Consider the following 6,000-nt stretch of genomic DNA (forward strand, 5'->3'; position numbering starts at 1 on the left):
TCTTCTTCTGTTGCCAAACCCACGGAAATGCCACCTTTTCACCCCATATATAGAAATGATAAGTATTTCCTGTAACATCAGAGCATGCAAAGTGAAGGAAAAAACAGGACTGTTACGCTCTGACATCTGAGTATTAGAAAATGCTTGCTGATGCTGGCACAGTAGTCTGATGTTGGATATGAGGGCAGAGGGACTGAAACTTGTCAGAGGAGTTTAAATGTGGATGGGTTAAAATGAGTGTGGTCTGTGAAGAATGGCAGAAGCGGTTTAAGAGTCAGGAAAAATGGTTAATAGCTAAGGAAGGGGTCAAATACCTACATGAATCAGCAAAGGGGAGCTCAGAATCATAAGATGAAGATGAAAAGGGATTGACGGAGGCTCCAGATAGGTCGTCTCCGATACCAGAAAAAAGGATTCCGTATGACCCGACATCTTTGCACTGACATTCCATGGGCGTGTATGTGCGGTGGGTATGTAGCAAGTGCATAGTAGTAAGATTTCAATTGTAAGTAAAGTCTAAGTGCATGGACCATTGGATTCATTTTGATGACGTGTTGGAGAGCAGATACAGCTTTCCCCACACAGTGGGCCTGTATTGACTGCATCCTTGTGGATGGAGACCCAGAACTGAAAAGAGGGAGAATGGAGAAAATGCTACCCAAACAAATTCTCTGACATCCTTTTTAGAAAAGGGCTGCTTATTAAGTTTTCCATGTTATGACAAAGGGTAGATGGTAGGAGTAAGGGGTAGGTAATATGTTTTTCTCGTTAACAGTGTCATCATTTCTAAGTAGGTCTTCCCTTTTGTCTGTGCCTGATGAATGCTCATGAAGACTGATGACAGCTAGGAGCTGAAATCTCATGCTTCATTGTGTCTTTGTTTTAAATACTTCTACCAAGAGCCAGCACTGTTGCTACTGCTGTGAGATCCATTACCTAGCACAAAGGCTGTGTCTGAGGGTAAGCCAGGAAATGATTATTGAAGGAGAATCACCCAAAATCAATTCTGAAACCTCAATAGTAGATCCACATCCCCTGTCTGGAAAATAAGCATTAAGGTTGAACTGTGAAATGAACAATCCGTAGGTCACAAGAATGGAGGTAACAAAATGGCTCTGTTTATTCAGTGTCTTATTTCGAACAATATTAGTAATAGAGCCAATAAATATAAACCTCTATGAATTTCTTTTTTTCTGTGTCTTTTGTGACAAGGGGTGTATTACAGTGACTGCCCCAGCTGTGCAACTGGCATTGGCGCCCTCTTTGTGCACCCTTGGTGCACTTTGGCATTACAGAAGGGGCCGCAGATGCTTGTGCAGCCCCTTCAGTAATACAGATAGTGCTGGTGCATATAAAGCTCCAGTATTCGAAAAACAATGTTTCATTGAGGCCACTTAGTCCTTTATATGTATCTAATAAGCTACACTTTTTTACAAAACTTATATTATTTTGTATATTTACACTTGGATCCCATATGCAACAAATTGGTTAGAAAGGCAAATATGGTGCAGGACAACATATGATGATTTTGATGCAATTGTTTTATTTATTGCAACATATTAGCTAATTTTTTATTTTTATCTCTTTTTTATGATGAGTTATCATGATCCAATGCTCACAAAAAGGGTGACATAAAAGTGCTCTAGTGGGTGAAAAACACTAAAACATGCATCTTTTTAAAAACAAAATGCTAAGCTCCTTTTGTTAATTTTACATAATAAAATAAGGAGTTAGGGGGGTCGATGGCGTTTCTATCTCATTCAGTTGAGAGCATCATTAGGACAGGTGAGTGAGCACCTACGGCCACATGCATCATCCCGGCCTTTTGCGAATTCCAAATTGCGAAAAATAGGGAATCGCAATTTGGAATTCCTAAAATGGGATGCATGTATATTTTCGCAAAATATTTGCGATTCGGTAAAAATCGCAATTTTTACCGAATCGCAAATATTATGCGAATTCCAAAGTGCGAATTCGCAATTCCCATTGATTCCTGTGGGCCAAAAGGCCCATAGGGATCAATGGGAAGGCTTTAACAAATTGCGATTTTCTTTTTGAAAATCGCAATTTGTTAATGCATTCCAAGGGTGCAGAGGGGGGTCCCAAGGACCCCCCCTGCACCCCAGAAATTTAATTTGAAGTGCATGTTTCACACACACATGTCCTAAGGACATGTGTGTCTGAAACATGAATGTTTAAAAAATGCATTTTTGAGCAATCGCATTTTTGGAAATCGCTAAAAATAGCGATTTTCACAAAAATGCATGATGCATCCCAAAACTTATTTAGGAAGTGCAAATGGCCGAATTTACCGATTCGCACCGTTTGCACTTCCTAAATAGGTTGATGCATGTGGGGGCTAGTATCTTCGAGAACAGTAGTATATCTGAAACACGTTGAAAGGGGTGTGGAGGTCTCTCATGTGTAGAGTGCACCCATAAACAAAAAGCGGTACGCTCAGTTTGATATTTGATTATGGTGGTTAATGAGCTGAACCGATCTTAGCGATTCTTGGAAGTGCGATTTCCTTACTCAGGTCGGGCACTTGCTCTGGTGACTCGGATAGAATCTATCTGCAGTGGGCATTCCCTCAGGTCTCACGCCCCATGCAAATAAGGGAATCCCTTTGCCTCTGCTCCGCAAGGTATTACAGACGTGGGTGCAGAGGCAAAGAAACCCTCAGGAGGTGCACTCACAATGCACCACATTAAAGGGGCACACTGTGAGTGCACCTCCTGATGATAGCCCTTTGGCAGGAGAAAAGGGGTCCCATGAACCCCCCAAGACATATCCTTGCAGGCAGGTGCAGTCACTGACGGCACCCGCCTGCAAGGGAATCTCTAATCTCCTTAAAAAATGCAGACGACTGCCGCCTGCACAGTAAAAACAAGGAGCGGCTGTAAAGCCGCTGCTCCGTTTTTCACCTGAATACGCTGCCTCCAGGGCAGCACGAGTACGTGGCTGCCCTGGGGGCAGCGCATCCATGGTACTAGAGCGTATTTACACTGTTTGCGTAAGGTGCACGTTTTTAATGGCGCACCTGGCACAAACAATGAAAATGCACTTTTACCATAATACGGCCCTATATGTCTTTCTCCGATCACAGGAAAATAATGAAGTCTCTTTTCAAAATATCAAAACATCTCAAATTAAATGAACATAAAAAAAAATACAGAACTATGATGCAAATAAACACTTAATGATTATAAAATCTATAATAAATAAATTAACAAATGTAAACCAAAAACTGATTTAATCAAAAATAGTTCAATATATTATACCACCAATCCCAATCCAAATCCTCAAAATAACCCACAAAAACAAATACCTAAAAAAGGCAAAATATTAAAAACTAAAGAAAATGCATTTGTATCTAAAGTTATATAATAAAACATACACATTACCACGTTACAATATAAATGAAACTAAATTAAATGCCACAAAATTGTATTACACTATAGTCTTAAGATCTTTTTTATTTACAACAAAAAAACAATAAGCTTACCAATGATATTAATATTATGGTCAAGCCATATTTTGGAGGCGATAGTCAGGCACCATCCCTCATAAAGTGTCAGTCTCACACCAACTACAGCACTCTCACACCCCTCGCAGACAAGTAGTCACAAGCTACCGGAAGCACTGCTATATCCATCCCAGTGTAGCAGTCACATATTACAGAAAGCATATTCATTCTCCTCACACACCAAAGGTCACAGTGGCAGAAGCACTCACCACTCACCCACTCACGCCGTTGAAGCAAAGCCATTGGGTCTGGCTGCCTCCGCTGGAAGGATCTCTGCAAAGATTAGGGAGTTAGCTAATGTGGGTGAGGAAGTGGGTGCGAGTGCTAGAATGAGTTAACGAGTGCAGGGGGTGTTGCGTTTTTGCGCTCATTGACGGATGGGTGTGAGAGGGAGACTCCGTAGTTGAAAGCATCCAGGTACCTTGATTTATAAGCCAGAACTATTGGCTTTGCCAATGCTTAATTCCTATGTACGTCAGTGGATTTTATGTTGTTTTCCGCGGGTAGGTATCTGTATGTTTGTTTTTGTGCCTGGATTTATTTTAGTCTTTGCAAATCGGTGCCCATATCGCTTCTGTTGGTTGCATGTTTGGCGCCAGCATGTCTTTGTGCATGGATACATTATAAGAGTTTTGATAGACGCCTACATGCCCGTCCATATGTTTGCTGTCTGTGCAGCGATGTTTACAAGAGTTCCTCTGTCCGTCTAAGTGTGGCTTGTCCTGTTTTGTCATCTGGTGTGTGTGTGTGTGTGCAGGGGGCTGTTCATGGGACCATGCATGTATATTGTGGTTTGTGTTGTTCATGGGTACCTAGAGTGCTATTCTTCATGAGTGGATACCTGTAAGTATGTTTTCCTGTCTGCACACTTGAGCGCTATTTTCCGAAAACAAAGGACTTTCTGAAAATCACTCTCTTGACTGGAGTCCAGTGAAAGACAGCTCAGATGAGAAACTGATCCCGTCCCACACAACCTCGAACCTTTGACTTGCAAGTTATATTAGGACTTCCGAAGTATGTGCATTAACACGCCGAGTTAACTCTCAAGAAAATGCGAGGGATTCAACGACAAAACAAAGCCGTGTAAATAAGAAATCAGTGTCATAGTACTTACCGAGACAGCTCGATTTTAAAGATGCGTTAGTCTTTTCCGTCCTCTATCGGCTGAGGCTGCTTCCGCGTTCTGCTTTTTGGTCCAGTTTTCTCACATTCGTACTATGTGAGGTGTTAAGAACTGTCCCGGAACGATCTTTCCAACAATGTGCACTTTATTGAAAGACTGCAGAGCTTTCCTGAAAGACTGCTGCAGACCTGAGCGGCTCACCCAGGCAGAACCTGTTTGGGAAGGAGAGGCCGGGCTGGGACAGCCAGGGTGGAATGGAGGCCTGTTAGATATCTGCTGAAACTGAAAGCACCTTCAAAGTTGTTTCCGAGTAAAGATTACATAATAGGTGTCATCTGTCCATGCCTCCTTGCCCATTGGCCCTGGCGCCAAGATGAAATTGGTCCCAGTAGCGAATCAGACAGCTAATAAATGACCCACGTTTGAAACAAGATGCAGTTCTGAACTTGTACACACATGCTGTGTAAGGTGCCTTGCAAGGTATGGGACAATTAATGCATGTGTGCCTTCTTCTAACAATGCCTTTTACGCAATTATCTGAGAAATCAATAGCAGATCAGATCCAGAAATAGCAGACTGACCTGTCAGACCAGCTCTTCTAATCCGGGCCCCCTGATATACCGCCGTAAAAAATTATTGCCCATAGATTTTCATTTTTGATTTGTGTTTTTGGATCATTAGAGAAGTAATTTAGCTTGGGTAGACATTGTTGATTCAGGCCTTATTTTTCTGGACATTTTTGTTGGTGGATGTGTTGCAGTGATGATGTAATATTTCAGAAACTGTGAGACCTAAATACTTCATTTTGGTGTTAAAACAGAGACTTGGGGTATCAAGTAGTCTTGAGGAGACAGAAAATACCTGCTCAGAGCAACCTGCCCACCACTTTTGAAATGGCGGCTATAATAGAGGAAGAAGAGACATATAAAGAATTGAAACAAATAATAATCATTTTAAATCCTTTTAGTTATACACCAAACAATGTTTATGATCTGAATATGAAAAAAATTATATTTATCACTCCTTTTTTAGACACAATTTTATAGTTCACTTTATTCATTTGTTTCAGCAATCACTCATGATACATTTGCAGAATGTTGAACATTTGAGAACACGATATCGACAGAGACATCTTTTGTAGCGTGTAAGTTCTGTGGGTAGAGGCTTGAGAAATGTATAGGGTTTTAGCATGTCATCAGTGTGAGAAGTTGGCCTGGCATATGCTGACCACTATTCTAGTGGGCACCTTGCACCAATCCAAACGACCCCTATTGATGGTAGGTTAAAGACAACCTTTATAGAAAGCTATCCAAGAGGTAGCTGTGGAGAGCAGCCTTCAGGCTAAGTCTTG

General features: G+C 41.4%; 1 protein-coding gene across 2 annotated transcripts in view; it reads right to left on the reverse strand.

The window, feature by feature from the left end:
• The window catches only part of LOC147747792 (dimethylaniline monooxygenase [N-oxide-forming] 2-like), a 270,079-nt gene extending 265,161 nt beyond the window's left edge, over window positions 1-4,918 (reverse strand). The window contains exon 1 of one of the 2 annotated variants that reach the window (XM_086955855.1): window positions 4,641-4,918. The gene's annotated coding sequence lies outside the window, so the exon portion shown is untranslated. Of the gene's footprint in view, window positions 1-3,505; window positions 3,574-4,640 lie in introns of those variants that run through there. The other variant, XM_086955864.1, reaches the window with a different exon arrangement.
• Window positions 4,919-6,000: the final 1,082 nt, after the last annotated feature.

This window comes from Lissotriton vulgaris, chromosome 1_1 (assembly GCF_964263255.1).
Source record: "Lissotriton vulgaris chromosome 1_1, aLisVul1.2, whole genome shotgun sequence".
Lineage (NCBI taxonomy): Eukaryota > Metazoa > Chordata > Amphibia > Caudata > Salamandridae > Lissotriton > Lissotriton vulgaris.